Genomic DNA, 19,307 nt, shown 5'->3' on the forward strand with positions numbered 1-19,307 from the left:
ATCTTAACATTTGTTTTAATTGCCAAGAATTAAACATCAAGAGATTTCACATATTTATATTTCTGTTCCCTTGAAAAATGGCAAGATCTGAAGATAGAGAACCCATATTCCCTCATGGCCATAATTTTCTGATGCTGAGAAGTGGCTGTCTGCTTTAAATAGGCGATGCTCTCTCCACTTGACCACAGTCCTCACCACTCGCTATTGCACCCTCATACCAAAGTAAAGGTGCCATTTCTATGGATCCTATAGTACTATTGCCCCCCCTGCCCCTTTTCCCATACCTAGCCTATTTCATTCATTTACAACCTGCCTGGCCCTGAGTCTATGAGATTAAAACTCTGGTTTGTCAATTCTTAAGCTTTATCAGCCTCAACCAGGTCTCAGGGAGTAAAGAAGAAAGAGAGGGGAGTATAAGTGATGGTCTTCCTTCTGTGTATGTTAGCTGGAAAGCAATCAGGTCTTCTATACTAGGTCTCCCATCTGTGAGCATCTACCATGCAAATGGATACTACCATCTTCTCTTAATGTAGAAAGGTATATGCCCTACTTAGGAGGAGGAATAAGGAAAAAGGAAAACTCTGCCTAGCCAAATACAATTGCTAGACAGTCCAGGTATCAATTACAAACACACTGATGAATGTGTGTAACTTTCATCATTATGGAAGAAAGGGAAGGGAAGGGAAGGGATGGGGAGGGGAGGGAAGGGAAGGGATGGGGAGGGGAGGGAAGGGAAGGGAAGGGAAGGGAAGGGAAGGGAAGGGAAGGAAAGGGAAGGGAAGGGAAGGAGGCCCTCCCAATAAAAGGCTCTGCAGCTGGACTGGGACGTGGAGCTGTCTCTACCTTCCTCCCCCTCAACCCCCACCGCTCGACCACTTTTTCCCCGCCCTTTCTTCTTTTGAGCAATAAAGCAGCCTTTCACTTGTCCCTCTGCCTCTGCTGAGAATTCTTTCTCAACTGCCGGGCAAGGACCCGTGTGTTTGGTTGGCTTTCCAGCTGGGGGAGAGGGGGTGGTTTCTCTCTATCTGCTAACATATGTACTTAAATAGCTTTCATGGTTTTTGAGAAATGCAAGAAAATGACTATTTTGAAGTTAATTTTGGTTGCTGTACTGTTTTTCACTTCAGCACCACTCCAAGCCTGAACCACAGAGATCATGACCAGCCACCAGCTGGAAGTCTACCAAGAGTCACCTCACTAGAACAAAAGACACTGCTATCACCCAGGAGAAAATTCCAAGAGATTTAGAAATGCTGTGTTAGGAACCAGGGTCAAAAACTAAGTATTAGAACAAAAGATGTTCCTGGTGCTTTTATCACTTAGGAGATTTCAAAGGTTTTAGGGGTTCTGTGCCTGGACCCAAGGGATATATACATGCACTCCCATAGTATATGCACAGTTAGCAAACATATAGCTAGATCTCAGTAAACGTTGAATGAATGAATTCCTTCTGATTTCACAAGCTCCAAGTCATACCTTAATCCAGCTATCTGTATGGAGTGTTAAGATCATTCAATACAGGGCCAATTGTTCCTGACCACCCAAATATTGTTCTTCCTGATGACTTTCTATTGGTATAGAATGCAATTGTGAGCAAGCCAGAAGAATACGTAAAGGCTATTTATTATACTTGAACTTTACTCTGTGAGTTGGCCATTGACTCACCTCTGTGAGTAATCTTATTTTAATATTTATTTTAACAGGGAAACTGCAGAGTGCTTTGGATTGTGGTCAAGTTAAAGAAAGGCAAGCACCCACAGCAACCACAAAAACAACAAATATCAGCAAAATTTGGCTCCTTGGTCTCTAGATTTTTATTTTAGTCTTTGAAGGCTAGATGCTTTCTTGGCAATCTGGAATTCTGCATACTAAATGCTAACATTTTCTAGAAATTAGGGGACATCTCCCGACTTTTTTTTTTAAACTATCCAATTATTGTTGTCATTTTGTTTTGAGTTTTGTCTTCAGATAAGTTGAAGACATTCTTTTGTGATCGAAAAAAGATAAAATCAATTACAAAAGACAATCTCTATGAATATCAAATCACATAATAGAACACTCCATTGTGCAAATTCTTTTACCTATGAAGATTATCATTTCATCAAAAGCTAAAACTAAATAATAGTAATAATAAAGACTTAGATGTTACAAACCACATAAAACTACAGTATCATAGTAAAATATCTCAAAATCACACCATATTTTCTCCATGAGTAGATTCCTTAAAATTGTTCTATTTAAAGACATACTATCAAGTGGAACTTCATGGAGGAGGAGATGTCTAAATCTAAAAGATCCAGCATGGAAACTATGTTTGAGTTATAAATCTGGAAGGGAGGGTGGGAATAAGGCATACACCACCCACAGACATCAGAGACGATGTGAACTCCCCATAGGTACTGACTAGTATCTAGGCAGAGGCAAGAGGCAAACCTGATGCCAGTTTGGATGGAAGTAGGGCTTTGTCTGTGGGTGATCTTGACCTGTGTCTGAAACCCGAGTGCAGGTAGCTCAAAGCCCTAAAATGCTCAGTGAAAGTGGCACAATAATATTTCAGTGAGTAAGCTGGGCGGCTGCCATCTGCATGGGTGGAGAATGTCATGTGGTGGCAACTGGAGCTGGGGAATGCTTCAGACTTTAATGGAAGCAAGAGAATTTTCCCATCCTTGCCCCTACCTCTGTATGTCCCCTTTTCAACATCCCCTCATGGAAAAAGTCTTTGATAACCAGATTGATAAAGGCCAGGACCTCTACTTGGCCTTATTTTACTTATGGGTGGAGTTATTCTGCTCAGTACTTATTCATGGCACTCAATTGTCTACCTCCTGCCTCAGACTCTGGCAGGGCTTGGTCCTTTGAGGCAGAGGAGCCAGCCTCATCCATCACTTCCACTCCATACATATGGTTAGATAGGTGGGCTTGTGGTTCCCGTTGCATCCTTCTCTTCCTGGGTAGTATTTAGGCATCCAGTCCTAAACCCCATACCCAAAGCAGTTTCCATAGAAAGCCTTGCACTGGGGATTACTGGTTGATATCAATGAAGTCTGGGTAAGAGCAGAGATCATTATCCTTGTTACACCATCTGTACTTCCTTTATTCTTTCTCTTCCCAGAACGATAGCTTGGGAAGCACCAGTGTAATCTGCACTTCTCTAAATCTGTTGAAGCAGAATCCTGCTCCCTTGAAAAACTGCAACCCTCCAGGTTTATTCAGAAGCAGGCAACTCAAATGTGCTCACAAGCAAGTATGGTCACCTTCCACATAGCGTTAAGTATTTTCCCATTGTTTTTGGTCTAATTCTGCTCCAGTGAGTGCTGTCATATCTTCCATTAGGCACACTGGTCACTTCTGCTTGTTTCTCTCTTTTCCCACCAAGCATCATGACTATTTCCTCTAGGTATCAATCAATCTACCAGGCACGCTGTCTCTACTGCTAAACACTGCTTCTGTTTCCTCTGGGAACTGCCACACCCACAAGATTCTGCTGCTGCTGCTTCCCTGGTAACATTCTCCGTTGCACCTACCAACCAACAAAGCTGCTTCTTCAGATGACATCTTGTCCACTAGAACTGCTGCTTTTCCCCAGCAACCACAAAATTCTGCAAGCCCTGCCACTAATATATTGGTGTAAATATGTCCTATATATTAGTGTGAAGTAATATTTGGGACATACTTTTTTAAATTTGTTATTTACCTGAAATTCAACTTTAACTGGGCAGCCCGTATTTTATCTAGTGACCCAACTGTAGGACAGGTAAAGAATGAATGCTTCTTTCTCCATTTGTGATTAACTCCATTAGAAATGGACCAAAGCAGTCCTCACCATAACCTAGTGTACTGACTTTTTAGTGCAGACAGCTTTTGCAGTTTTTGTTAACATCTCTATAAATCTGAGACTTGGACTTGATTCCATGGGAATTGGTTCATGGACAAAACCTAGTTAAAATCACCTCCCTCCAGCCCACTGCCCATCCCATGACTAAGGCTTTATTATGCAATCATTTATAATGGCCTGGCTTCCTTTTCCCTTCAGATGAGTTCTCTCCCTAGGGGAAGAAAGAGCAATAGAGGCAGAGGTTATCCCAACCAGATATTAAAACATATTATAAAGCCCCTATAATCAAAACAATGCAGCACTAGTACATGAAAGGACTGACCAATGTAACAGAATCAACATCTCACAAATAGACCTAAACACATGTGAAAATTTAATACATGTTAAAAGGGGACAAATGAAATGGGAGGGGGGAAGATGGACTAAATGGTGTTGGAACAAATGGACCATTTAATAAAAATGATAGAATCAAACCTGCTTTTCACATCATACGCCAGAATAAATTCCAGATGGATCAAAGATTTGAATATAATAACTGAAACCTTATAACTACTAGAACGAAACATTGGGAGATTCCTTTATAATCTGGAAGTGAGGAAAATCCTACTATGATGCAAAATCCACAAGCATAAAGATGTGATTGGTATCTTTATGAAGACTAGAATATATACACACTTTGATGAATTTGACTACATAAAAATGGTTTGCACGGCCAAAAATTCCCATTAAGCAAAGCTGAAAGACAAATGATAAGCTGGGAAAAGGCATTTGCAATTTAAAATATAGACAAAGGGCTAATATACTTAATATACAAACAGCAGATAACTAGGTGCCAACTCCTTAAAAGGAAAGAATTTGTCATTTCTCCTGTCTTTCCTGTATGGACAGACTGCATTTCAGGGTAACCAGATAACCCTAGTTTATAAGGAAAGTTTTTTGCAGAAGTGATGCAACTAAGAGTTCTAATAGTTATAAAATCACCATTCTGTAATCCCTAGTAACATGTATTCAGACTACCACCATAATGGGTAAAAGCATTAGATGAAATATTGACAGGAACCCCAATGATTAGTCTTAAAGTGGGACAAGCAGACATTGTGGGCTTCCTGACGTGATGCAACGTGAAGCTGTGTGCACAACCTATGAAGCACTCTTGCCAAAACAGCTGAACCGGAAACTAATCAAGCCTCAAAAGCCAAACTGCATTTACAGGAAAGATGGGGAGAGAAAGGAACAAGGTAAACGGAAGAAAACATAAACCCAGAATATAGGGATAGTCTATACAATTGACCCAGAATGATAGTATTTATGTGTTAAATTTCAGTACCTAATTATTCAATCAAACACTAATCCAAGTGTTGCTGTGTGTATTTTATACATGTAATTAATGTCCTCAGTCAATTGACTTTAGTAAGGGAGATTATCCTGATAACCTGGGTGTGTCTGAGTCAATCAATTGAAAGACTTTAAGAGCAAAAGAGCAAAACAGGCTTCCCAGAACAGATTCTGTTTGTGCCCCGTAGTTTCAGCTCATGCCCAAGAGCTCCAGCCTGCCCTTTCTGACAGCGTGCTCTGCGGATTTCCAACTTGCTTGCACAGCCCCCACAACTGAGTAAGCCAGTTCCATGCAATATATACAGCATATATATGCAATACCTTAGCATATGTTTCCTACTTGTTCTGTTTCTCTGGTTCAGTCCTAATACATCCAGTTTTTGTAACAAGTTGATAGCATGAAAAAAGCAGGGGAGGCAGACTGTTCTAAATCAAGACTTAAAATATAACAATCCAATGCAATGAGAGGCCAAAAAGAGCTGTGCTGAGATCAGTGATCATTGAACATAAAGATGAGGGATTGTTTGGATCCTGTACTAATGAAATTAGTACAGATTTACTGTCTATGAAAAGACTTTTTTTATTTTTACATAATCTGGGAAATATAATTATGGACTGGCTGCTTTTAGTCCTTGTCTTCCATGTAGTAGAGTGATAAACTGACCTCGGGGTAGCCTTTGCCATTTCCCATTAGTTTGGCCAAAAACCAGGTGGATGGCTCCCAGGATTGGAACAAGTAATCTCTATTGTTCTTGAACTTTCTCACTTCATTTCCCCGGCCCTGTCTGTATACACTGGATTGATCTTTCCTTGCATCATACATGACAGCGGTAAGGTTTGAGTCTCACATTTGCAGGAGGAGAAACTTGACTCCTTTGATCTGTAGTGTTACTAGGCCCAGCTGGCTTAGGAAAAACCAGGCTTCCAGATGGAAGAGTTTAAAGGAGCAGAGACAGCTGATTGATTGCAGTAAAGCATTGGTGTGAAAGGACCTGACAACTAGGGAAGAAAATGTTAACTTGTCTCCTAGCCAAAAAGGCTGTCAAGGAAGTGGATTCCTCTGGTTTCAGTAAGGTAGGAAGTATTCAAAGAAAAAGCAGATAATGGCAGAGAAGCTGTCAGTAGGAAAATGGGGATTCCTGAGGTCAAACTGAGATGGCTGCAGCAGAAAGGAGGCTTGCCTGAGGTGAGTGAAGATGAGTTCTGACAGGGGAAGGTGGGCTGTGAAGAGCTGTACTAAAATCGGTGATCACAGAACATAGTGATGAAGGTTTGGGGGTGGAGGGCAGTGTTGGGAGGTGGCTTCGATTGACGTGATAACACTGGGGGTAGGGAGTATGCAGAGCTGACTCTCCCCAAGACCCAGATAGACATTTGCAGCAATGGGGTAGTAAAGTCATCCCTTTAAAATGATTCCCAAACACTAGGGTCCAATGTGTTGACCTGCTCGGGCTTAATATTGAGCACTACCACTGTAGACTTAATAAAGATAATATTTTAAATTGCTTGATAGGACAGCAAGAGGTAAGATAGACTGAATAAATATGTTTCAGCATAAGTGGATCAGCTAAGATATAATAACTTGGAACTTAGATTGAGATGATAGTGTGGAATAAACAAAAATGGTTTACACCCAATAGTAAAGAACAGTAGCTAAAACCTGAGCTTCTGAAGTCAGTGGGTTTGAATCCTTCTGCCATGTATGCACTATGTGAACTTGGGCAAGTTATTTCACTTCTCTAAGACTGTTTTCTCTTCTGTAAAATTGACATGATGTTAGTATCTACCTTTAACATCTATCTTTTAGGGTCACTGTGAGGCTTACAGGAAATAATGCGTATGGAACACTTACAGTGCCTGGCACAGACTAAGAACTCAGGAAAAAAGATTTAAAAAAGAAGACTAAAAGAAATTTTAAAGAAGCACAGGATCCCCATGACAGAATTAGGAGACAGAAATCTCTGCACTTGAGTTAGCCCAAGAGACCAGAAGGAATATTGAAGCCACACCGAGATAGCAACTTTTGCGTTCAGGTGCCATTACTGTGGTGTTCATTCCTATGGGAGATATTCTATGTAATTACAGAAGTGCAGGATTGAGACACCAATAAAAGCTGACAATTGGGAATGTTGATTTGGGAATCATCTGTATACAGGTGGTAACTGAAGCTATGAGTACCTGAGCTCTCCAAAAGTTTAAAAATAAAAGCAGAGAGCTGAGGCCAGAGCCTGAGAAGCAGCAGTCAGAAAGCAAAGATGAGATATAAAAACCCCAAAGTGCAGCGTCCTGGAAGATGATGAAGCTCTATTCTTTTTTTAAATTCGCATTCTTTTTTATTGAAGTATAGTCAGTTGACAATGTTGTGTCAGTTTCTGGTGTACAGCATAATGTTTCAGTCATACATACATATATTCGTTTTCATGTTCTTTTTTCATTATAGGTTACTACAAGATATTGAATATACTTCCTTGTACTATATAGTATAAACTGATGAAGCTCCAATCTTGACTGTATGTGACTCATTTTTCCTCTGTGTTCTGCACTGATCTAATTAAAAGCAGTTAATACATTGTGAGGGAAAACACTAGACTAGTGGCTAGAAAATCTGAATTCTAACCTGGTGTAGTTAACTTGTTCTATAGTCCTTCCGTGAGTCATTTCCCATCTTTGGCTCTCAGTTTCCTCATCTCTAAAAGAAGAATGTTGGACCAAATGATTTATTAGACAGTTCTTTCAATTTTGTGATTTTATGAATTACATACAGGAAGTTTAAAATGTTTACAATCCATAGTCACTAAAAGCCTTCCTCATATATTCCCACAGTCCTGTCACAGGTGTTTAGTGACCTTATAAAAAGCCGGAGGCATTGGACATACTGTCTTAGAAAAATATTTCAAAAGTCTCAAATTTTCTGGTCTTCACCACAAGACTGTGTTTACTACAATTTTACTGAAGCATCTGTGTTTTAACTGGAAAATACCTATACAAACTGACACTTTACAAATTGCAAGATTCTTTACAAAAGGATCCTTCTTCTTATAAAAGAATTAACTTAGAGGGTTTTTTCTCCCATAACTATTCACATTTATATTCATGGCTTCCTATAAACATTTTTTTCCTCTACTTTTTTTTACATAGAAAGAAAAATAAAGGTTTCCTTATCTTGCTACAAAACAACTTCACAAGTCCTATTTCAGAGAGAATTTCTAACCTCTTCTATTTAAGATAATTCTTATTATTGTTTTACTCTGTTTTACATTCTAGTTACTTCATTGTGCTTGTGCAAAGTTAAGAAAAAAGCTGTAGTGAGGAGAAAGAACCATCTAGAGATGTCAATAAAAACACTACTTCAATACTAATTTAAAAATATTTTAGTCTTGTAGTCTTGCCTATAGTCTAATCCTTACTATACTCTCCATGAGGTATAAAAGAGTACTGGCCCTATTTTATAAAATTGAAGGTAATTTGCAGAGTGATTTTCCTGACTCCAGGCTTAGATTAGCCTGAAATATAAAGCCTCTTAAATTTTAAATAGATATGTCTTTTTCCCTCCCAATATCATTGAGGTATAATTGGCTTATAATAAACTGCACATGATAAAAGTGTATAATTTGAGAAGTTATGACATATGTATACACCTATGAAATCATCACTATAATTAAGAAAATGAACATATCCATCACTCCAAGAAGTTTCCTCCCACCCCTTCGTAATACCAGTCTCCTACTCATCTCCACCCCATCACCATTTTAACTTCCCACCCCAAGCAACTACTGATCTTTGTGTCACTCTACAGGTTGGATTCTCTACAATTTTATATCAATGGGATCACACAGTATGGTTTTCTGGTCTGGCTTCTTTCACTCAGAATAATTATTTTGAGATTCATCAATGTTGTTGAGTATATCAGTTGCTCCTTGTTTTTTATTCCTGAGTAGTATTCCTTTGTGTGGCTAAACCACAGTTTACTTTCCATTCACCAACTGAGGGACATTTGGGTTTTTTCCAGTTTGGGCAGCATTACAAATAATTCTGTCAGGAATGTTCACATACAAGTCTTTGAGGGTAAATACCTAGTGGAATGGCTCGATCATATGATAGGTATACGTAACTCTTTTAAAAAAGGCCAAACTTTTTCCCAAAAAAGTTTATCAGTTTTACATTCTTAACATGCAGTATTTGAGAATTCCAGTTGTTTCCTATTCTTACCAGTCAACACTTTATATGATCAGCTTTTTAAATTTTGGTCATTCTAGGGACCAGGGTGTGCTGTGACATCTCATTGTACTTCTAATTTGCACTTCCCCAGTGACAATGCTGTTAAGCATATTTTCATGTGCTTATTTTGTCATCCATATATCTTCTTTGGTGAAGTGTCTATTTAAAATTTTTGTCCATTTAAAAAGATTAGTTGTCTTCTTACTAAATTATATGAGCTTTTTTTTTTTTTTTTTTAGCATATTCTAGTTAGAAGAGCTTTGTCAAATATCTTTTGCAAATACTTTCTCCCAGCCTATGGCTTCCCTTTTCATTTTCTTAAGTGTATGTTTAAAAGCAGAAGTTTTAATTTTGAGGAACTAAAATTTATCTATTTTTTTTCTTTTATGGATTGTGTTTTTGTGCCATGTTCTTAATCTTTGCCAAGTCCGAGGTCACTAAGATTTTTCTCCTATGTTCTCTTCTATAAGTTTTATAATTTTAACTCCTAAATTTAGATTTATGATCCACTTTTAAGTTTTACATATGGTATAAGGAAAGGATCAAGATTCTTTTTTTTAAAATTTTTTGATATATGCTATCCAGTTGTTCCAGCATCATTTGTTGAAAAGATTATCCTTCCCCCATTGAATTACTTGGTATATTTGTTGAAAATCAATTGACCATGTATGTGTAGGTCTATCTCTGGACTCTCTATTCTGTTACATTGTTCTATTTATCTATCTTTACAATGATACCACAATGTGTTGATTACTGTATGTCTTATAATGTCTTGAAATCAGGTAGTGTGTGTCCTTCAATTTCGTTTTTCTTGGTCAAAGTTTTGACTACTCTGGGTCCTTTCCATTTTCATTGAAATTTTAGAATAAACTTTGCAATTTTCACAAATTTTCCAATTTCTATTGAACTTGTCTAAAGACTACAGATCAATTCAGAGTTAAATGGCATCTTAAAAATATTGTATCTTCTGACCCATGAACATGATGTCACTGTATTTAGAGATTTAATTTCTCTCTCAATATTTTGTAGTTTTCAGTTTCTATGTCTTTCACATTTGGTCAAATTTATCCCCAAGTTGTTTTTTGTTTGTTTGCTTGGGGGCTTTTTTATTTCCTGCTAAATGGTATTTTTAAAATTTCAGTATTTAATTATTCATTGGTAGCATAGAGAAACAACTGATTTTGTATATTGACTTGGTATCCCACAACTCTGCTAAGCTCACTTCCAGTTCTAGTGGCTTGCTTTTGTAGAATCCCATAGCATTTTTGTCTGCAAATACAGTGTTACTTTTTTCTTTCCAATCTAGATGCTTTAAAATTTTTTGTTTGTCTTGTTTTATTCCACTGACTAGACCCTCCAACACTATATTTAATTGTAGACAATTTTTTTCAAGGAAATAATTCTGACTCCTGGCCCAGGTTAGACTCAACTATAGGAACTTGCTGAATTTAACTGGATTTTTTAAAAATTTACTAAATCATTATTTACAGATCATTACTAAGCTCTTAGTTTCTCCCACATTCAAATATTCATCAAAGGTTCACATGTTGAACAACTCTTGCATGCCAGGCTTTGTGCAGATTGTCAGGGAAACAATCCTCAGTACACTCTCCATAATGTACCAAAAAGGAGTACACAGATACGTGGACCTGGCCCTGATGAAGTTTTACCATCTTTCAGAGGCAGTTTGCACAACAGTTAAAAGTACAGGCTCAGGGTTCAGTCAGCTTGGGTTTGAATCTGTCTCTGTTCCTTACTGGTTGGTTGACCTTGGAAAACTTAATTGGCTTTTCTAAGCCTGTTTCTTTAAATGTGAAATGAGAGTATTAGTAAGAACCTACCTCCTAGGATTGCTGTAAGGGTTAAGTGAGCACCTTTAAAGTACTTAGAACAGAGTTTGGCACATAGTAAATGATCAAAAATATTTATCTATTATTAGAGGACAAGATTAGTTCTTCATAAGGTAAATCTACAAATGACTGAGGAAGGATGTGTGGAAACATTAACCAGCATAAGAAGTAGTTTAATTTAGCTGCTAAGCATAAAGGTGATAGTGTCAGTCATACCTGGGTTAAACCATTGCTCTGTTGTTTACTGGCTGTGTAACTGAGTGAACTACTTAAATAAGAGCAATGCCTGTGAAGTGCTTGGTATAGTATTTGGCATACAACAGATGCTTGATAGACAGCAATTATTGACTACAGACGTTCTGAAAAGCCATGATATTGCCAACACGTGTTCATAATAACAGCTGCCATTACTAGGGCTTACTATTTTGGACCCCATGCCGGTTACTTTCAATGCATTTTTTTGCAGTATTTTTTATTATTATTTTATTTTGAAATAATTATAGATTCACAGTAAGTTTTAAAAGTACAAAGAGGTCCTATGTAGTCTTCACCTAGTTTCCCTCAATAGTAATGTTTTAATAACTGTAACAAAACCAGGAAATTGACATTGGTACAATCTTACTCGGATTTTACCAGTTTTATATGCACTTGTGTGTGTCTGAAGTTCTATGCAATTTTATAATGTGTCAATTTGTATGTCAACTCCATAATCAAGATACAGCCCTGTTCCATCACTCCATCACCACAAATACCCCTCTCTTAGGGTCACACCCCTGTCCTTCTCTCTCCCCATACCCTCCCAATTTCTCACCCCTGGCAACCACTAATCTGTTCTCCATCTCTGTAACTGTCATTTTGAGAATGTTCTATAAATGAAATCATACAGTTTGTAGCCTTTTTCTTTTTTTATTATTATTATTTTTTTAGAGTCAGGAGGTATTTAGTTTATTTACTTTTGGAGGAGGTACTAGGCATTGAACCCAGGACCTCCTGCATGCTAAGCATGTGCTCTATCACTTGAGTTATACCCTCCCACCGGTTTGTAGCCTTTTGAGTTTAGCTTTTTTCTCTCAGTATAATTTCAGATGTTTCTATTTGAGGGTATATATGTTAGTGATTATGATTTTGTATTTGTCATGGGATAAAATAGTATTAAAATGCCCACCTTCCAGATTCATCTAAGACTGGGTCTTCTTTCTTTCATTCTTTGCTTTTCTTTCTTTTTTTTGATGATGTGGTTTTCTATTTATTGATAGGGAAGGATGTCACGACATACTGTTTTAATTTTTTTAATGTTTTAATTTTTATTTTTTAAATTGAAGTGTAGTCGATTTACAATGTTGTGTTAAGTCTCTGGTGTACATCATAGTGATTCAGTTACACACATATATACTTTTTCATTATCGGTTACTACAAGATAATGAATATAGTTTCCTGTGCTATATGGTAGGACCTTGCTGGTTATTTTATACTGGTCGTCATACAGGCTCAAGTGCATTCTAAAAAAAAGAAAAAAAAACTGTATTTTCTTACTCCCCTCCCCCATACATATTCTCTTTTATGCTTCTTAATCTAGCTAGGTGAGCATTATCGGCCCCCAACGATAAAGAAACGAGACGATCTTTGTGATGACCAGTGGGAGGTTGGAGTCCTAATAAATAGTGGCCTGGAATTCAACCCTTGACCAAACCAGGGCTCATAGTGTCATTTACCGGCTGGGCACATCGACAGCCGGCTCTGGAGATGGCACCAGGCTGCGGCCTCGAGGAGCCTGCCAGGAGAGGCCTCTCCCAGCGCCACTAGGGCACGACCCACTCCTTGGCCTTCGCCACCACCCTTCCCTCTCGAATGGCCTTTCCTGGTCAGGAGAAGCGAAGCCAGCAAGCTGAGCTCTGCGGAGGAACGTTGGGCACTGTCTCCAGGCAACGCCCTGGGGGCGGGGCTTGTGCGTCACTGAAGTGCGACCGGGTCGCGGACGGAGCTGCCGCCGCCAACGCCCGAGGTTCTGAGCGGCTGGCTGAGGCGGCGCCTCTGCAGCCGGAAGCGCGATGCCTTGAACCTGGGGTGAGCTCCGCAGCGCTGGTCTGTCGCCGTCTCTCTTCCCAGCTGCCTCACAACTCTCGGGTCAGGAGTAGAAAGGCCGGCCAGGCCTCCACTGACGCGCCGAGCTCCCGCGGGGAGACAGGCCTGGCCCTGCCGCCCTTTCTAGGCCTCGCCTTAGGGCGCGGGGCTGGCTAGGGAGGGCCTTCTGTGGTCCCACCGTCTCTAACCCGGCGGTTTCCAGTGGCCGGGCGTGGAGGTGGCTTGTCCCGTTTTGGGGAGGTTCTAGGGTACCAGGAGAGAGTTTTTCTTCTTCGAGTGCGGATCCGGATTTGAATATTGCCGCCGGCGCAGTCAGTCCGCCAGCAGACGTAGCTGTTGGTTACAAGTGCAGGTGCGCTTGAGGAGGGGCTGAGACTGAGAGGGCGGCGGGAGGGTGGCGGGTGCGTTTAGTCAACACTAGTGCTGCTAGAAACCCGTGCGCCTCCGCCGCACTAGACACCCCAGATTAGAAAAACCCTTCCCTGGGCAGTGGCTCAGAAATGGCCAAGTTGGTCTACTTAACCCGCCCTCCCTTTCTAAATTAGCTTAAGCTGCTCCCCTTCCCAAAGGCCTTGCCTTATCAAACCACTTACGGTGAGACCCAGCTGAGACCGTTTCCTTGCTGCTTAATTGTAGTAATCATTCCTGAAACAGGAGCCTCCTGTGTTTGCTGTTGAAATGATTTCTTATCGCTATTTGTATCGTGTTACAGAATGTGGGTTTACTATTATGTTCAGATGTATTCCCAGCTTCTTTAAAATTGCGGTATACGTCCAAATTTATTTATAACGCGGCCGTGACACTTCCTATGGTTTATAATTCTTATATCTTCTGATTTTTTTACACTTCCTCCCGCCCGTTTTTCTTGCTATAAAATGAGATGCATCCATTCGGAATTTTCATCTGGGGCAGGAGGTGTGCCTGAGCAAAGATTCTAAATTAGCGACCTCAGTATTGAAGTCACTCTTCTAAGAAGTAATGCGCTCTGAATTCGAAATTCAAAAATAGTATGAATTTTTTTCTTTTCCTCTGATGCTGCCTGGCTACAGTTTCTAAATATTTTCTTCTAGGATATGACTGTACGTTTTCAAAATATGTTTGTCATTTGGTGTAAGTGAACTTTGTATTTAGTGTGTGTGGCCTGATCTTTCTTAGCTCACATCTATATACTTGACACACTTTCCTTCCCCTCTTCCTCCCAAAAATGCAGAGAAGGTCCAGAGAGAATTCTTACAAGTCTAGTTAGTGCATTTTTCCGAGTATGAAATGTATTTAGTAAACACACTGGTGATGTCAGAAATCCATGTTTTCAGTCTCCAAGTACTACTATCCTTTTGTTGTTTTCCTTTCTATACAATTTTTGTCTGATTAAGATCTTTGAGCCCAGGCCATGTATTCCTGACCCTAGTAACTCTGACTAGTCTGATTGTTTCAGTATGATCTATTATAGCTGCTGTTAATTTCTTGTCTTGCAGGACAGCTGATGATCTGTTTACAGATCTAGAGTTTGAGTAAGCAATGAATAGTAAAATAAATAGTAACTTTAGGGACCTACTTTGTAGTTCTTAGTTTTTATCACTGATGCTAAAGCAGCCTTAACAGTAAAAATAGTTGATTATTTCAATTATAAATATCTCTTTTGTAAATAAAGAAATTGATATAAAGTTTCATGGAGAGCAGTTTTCAGAGAGGTTTTCTAAATACTACAGTATTTGTGAACTAGTCATCTTGTTGCACTTTCACCCTTTTCATCTTTGCTTTAATCCTTTTATGAATGGATATGGCTTAAATTTTCATGGAGGGTTTTTTCCCTAGTTACCCATGATGTGATTTTTGTATCTTTATAAAGAGTATTTGAACTACAGCAATTTATTTGTTAGAAAAAGAAGTGATCAAGTGTATGTTACCACCCACTAGAGAATGTGGCATTTTTGGAATCCTTGATATTCTTATGTGTTTCAGAATAACAGTTATTCTTTATTTAGAAAATCCTTCAAATGTTTTTTGAAAGCACATTGTTATTCTGTTATAAAGGACTAAATTATAGGTGATGCAGTAGTATGGGAGCTGCCAGTTCTTTGAGAAATCTTGACCAGAAATTTGTCTTTTGCTGAGTTCTACGCAAGTGGTTTGCAAATAAAGTTCCTATTTAATACTGCTGTTTCATTATCTAGGGGGAGTATTTTGCTCATACCAAATAATATTTCTCAGTCCACATAAATGTTAATGATAAATTTTTATAATTTTATATTTTTTCCATGTTTTTTTCACTTCAGCTTCTCTCCAAGTTGATATTAGTAGATGACTGAACAAGTTAACAAAAATCAAGACTACTAAGTGAATAATAAAACCCCCCCAAACTCAACAGTATTTACTGTATCCATTTATAAACATTTATTGTGTGCTTCTGTATCTGCCATTAGAGAGAACACAGCTGCCACCCTTAAGAAGCTCACAGAGGGGGATGGTCAGGTGACCCAGCTGATGTTGTGTGCTGTGATAGAAGAATGTGCAGAGTCACCAAAGAGGGACATTGAAAAACCTGGGGTGGGTGACTAGAGGGTGGCCTCAGCACATTGTTTTGTGAACAGACATGCACCCTTGGCTGTAGTTCTATTTTGCATGTAGATTACATAGCCATATTTTTATGCTCATGATGGATGTTAATATTTATCATTATTTTGTGACATTCAAAATGAACTAAATCACAGGCCCTTTTCACCGAACCAGGTTGAGAACCACTGTTCCATGCTCTCTCAGTACTCTCTAGATAATGTTCCCTTTTAATCCAAGAAATTAATCAGGTTTCTCAGATACCAAGTGCAATTCAGGATAACAAGTTAGTATCTTGCCTCAAATTATAAACCTTATTCAAAGTTGGGTGTATCATACTAAGTAAAGACAGACAGACAGACAAAGATAAATATTTTATCACTTATATGTAGAATCTAAAAAATTAATACAAATAAATTTGTTTACACAACAAGAAAAGACTCAGACATAGAAAACAAACTTACGGTTACCAAAGGTAAACAACAAGGATTTACTGTATAGCACAGGAATCAACAGTCAATATGTTGTAAAAACCTGTAATGGAAAAGAATCAAATATATATATAACTAAATCACTTTGCTGTATGCCTGAAACTAACATGATATTGTAGGTCAACTATACTTCAATTAAACTTTTTTAAATAAAAAACAAAATTAGGGCATCAGATCAAAACAATGTAGGAACAAAAGGGACCATTTCCTAACTCAATAAACAAGCAACTAAATCTTTTAAAATATCTGGTAGGCACATTGATTAAACTATTACATGTTTTACATAAAATATTAAAACCATATATTTCAAAAGTTTAATTTTTTCTTTGTTAAGAATTTTAAGAGTAAGTTTAAAGTTTTCAGTCTGATTAATTGGAATATTTTATTGCATTTTGATTGGATTAGTACAGGAACACGAGAGGGAATTTAAGTTTTACTTTGGGAGTGAAATTTTAGGTTAGAGGTCACATTCTCCACTTATTACTCAAGCAGAAATCTATAAAACACTTATTAGATGAATGTCTTATCTTTATTTAAACAACTCCACATTTCCAATGAAAGCAAGCTCACAGGCATTACAAGGTAGCTCTTAACCCTGCTGGATAATTATGAATGATAGGAAATTCTTATATTGACCTGAAATCTGCCTAATTTATAATTATTGCCCGTTCTGTTCTCTGTAACCATATAAAATAACTGTTACTTCCTCTTCCACATGAAAGCTCTTGAAGTATTTGAACAAACCTATCATGTTGCTCCATGTTGTTACTGAACTATGATTATCTAGAATAAATTGCTTCCTTTTCTAGATTTGTAACATCTTATGTGCTCTCCTAAATATGTTCAAGCGATTAGTGCCCTTTAAAAGTGTGACTCCTTAGAGCTGGTTACTGAACTTACTGTGGTAGAACCATTACAGAGCACAGTGGGTAGGCTCTTCCTCTGGACATTTGCTTCTAGCAAGAGTTTGGGATTATTTCAGCATTTTGGCCTCTTTACTGTTGACTTATTTTGACTGATACCCTCAGACCTTTTAATTTTAATTGCTTTTAAGCATATCTTACCCTTGTGCTTTTGTGCAGTTGCCTTTTCAAAACATATTCAGGATTTGACTTTTAGTCATATTTGACATAATTTATTCTATTTCAGAAAATCAGTATCCCTTTCAGTTTTGATTTTGGTATTCAGTAGATCTTCCTTCATTCCAGTTTTAATCATCTACAGATTGGGCAGGCATGTAGTCTTGTCTTCAGGACATCAGCAAAAATGGTAAACATCCCATCTCTTGTTGCCAGTCTCCCTCTCTCCCTCTCTATTTTAGTCACTCTGGCTTTTTTTTTTTTTTTTTTTTTTTAATTACGTCAAAGTCAGCCATACCCCTTCCTATGTTAGGCACTTTCTATACCTTTGCCTGGAATGTCCTCCCCTTGACATGCCTCTGTCCCTTTTCTCTGGCTAACTGACTGATAGCAAATCAGTTGTTTGCCCAAGGACTTCTTCCCTGACACAAGACTAGGTCAAGTCCTCCTTTTACAGGCTTTTGTAGTACCCTACACTTGTTTGGCTTCACGCTTACCGTTTTGTAATTATGTATTTATTGGTATGATTGTTGTCCCCACTGTATCAGATGCTCAGTGGTGGCAAGAACCGTGTTTCTTGTACTCATCATTGTATCCCCAGAACATAGCACAGTGCCAGACATGTGGTACTAGTTGAATTTAATTTTTTAAAAGGCCGTGTAACAGTTGCTCCCTAACACCAGTGTACAACCTTTGGCTTCTGACGATGTTTTCACACATTTGGATTAGACAAGAAAAATAAGGACAATAGTGTACTGTATATGTAGTATATGTCAGTGTGAAGTTACTGCATTTTTGGAAAGGACTTTTATTCTAATATAGCCTTTGACTTTTCAGGTTATAAATTGTGCTTTTTAAAAATTTTGTTAAGTTTTAGAAATTTTTTTTGTTTATTTTTGGAAACTATTCTTAAAAATAAGTGTGTGACACTATGGTGCTTTGAGATTTTGTTAGTCTGTGAAATCCAGAAATCACTAATGTTGAATACTCTAGAGACCTCCTCTAAGCTAAAATCTTCATTTCTCTTTGGATACAGTTGGTTTGAATCCACTTGGCTATATTTAAAATATATAATGTTGCCTTCAGAAATTTTTTTTAGTAGTCTGGACCTTCCTCAACAATTTCCTTTCATATATCTATGTAATACAGTATTTATCATTGCTAAGTAGGCTCAGATTCAAAACAGTAGTTGTTAAGTTTTTCTTTTTTAGTACAATTGTACTTTTCCTATATTTAATGTATAAAAGAATAAACCTCAAATACAATATATTAAATTTGAATAGCGAAAGCAAAATTTGCATATGTATGATTATTGTGAACTCCTTTTGTAAATGATTTTATATTTTAAAGTTACATATTTTAGAGTTATAACTTAATTCTTTTTTTTGATTAAATGATAAAGCAGATTTCCTTAAAAAACCTTTCTTTTGAGTTACAGTCAGTTTACAATGTTGTATCAATTTCTGGTGTACACAATTTTTCAGTTATACATGAATATACATGTAATCATTTTCATATTCTTTTTCACTGTGAGCTACTACAAGATCTTGTATTTATTTCTCTGCATGTATACAGTATAAATTTGTTTATCTGTTCTGTATATACCTATCGGTATCTACGAATTTCAGACTCCCAGTCTGTCCCTATCTATCCGCCTCCCACCTGGCAACCACAAGTTTGTATTCTATGTCTGTGAGTCTGTTTCTGTTTTATATTTAAGTTCATTTGTTGTCTTCTCTCTCTCTCTTTTTTTTTTTTTAAGATTCTACATATGAGTGATCTCATATGGTATTTTTTTTCTCTTTCTGGCTTACTTCACTTAGAATGACATTCTCCAGGCACATCCATGTTGCTGCAAATGGTG

The 19,307-nt window shown here is 37.9% G+C and overlaps 1 protein-coding gene across 2 annotated transcripts in view; it reads left to right on the forward strand.

Moving 5' to 3' along the window:
- Positions 1 to 13,186: 13,186 nt before the first annotated feature.
- RNF141 (ring finger protein 141) overlaps positions 13,187 to 19,307 on the forward strand; it is a 28,774-nt gene continuing 22,653 nt past the window's right edge. The window contains exon 1 of one of the 2 annotated variants that reach the window (XM_010977150.3): positions 13,187 to 13,302. The gene's annotated coding sequence lies outside the window, so the exon portion shown is untranslated. Of the gene's footprint in view, positions 13,673 to 19,307 lie in introns of both variants that reach the window. The other variant, XM_010977149.3, reaches the window with a different exon arrangement.

Source organism: Camelus dromedarius, chromosome 12, assembly GCF_036321535.1.
Source record: "Camelus dromedarius isolate mCamDro1 chromosome 12, mCamDro1.pat, whole genome shotgun sequence".
Lineage (NCBI taxonomy): Eukaryota > Metazoa > Chordata > Mammalia > Artiodactyla > Camelidae > Camelus > Camelus dromedarius.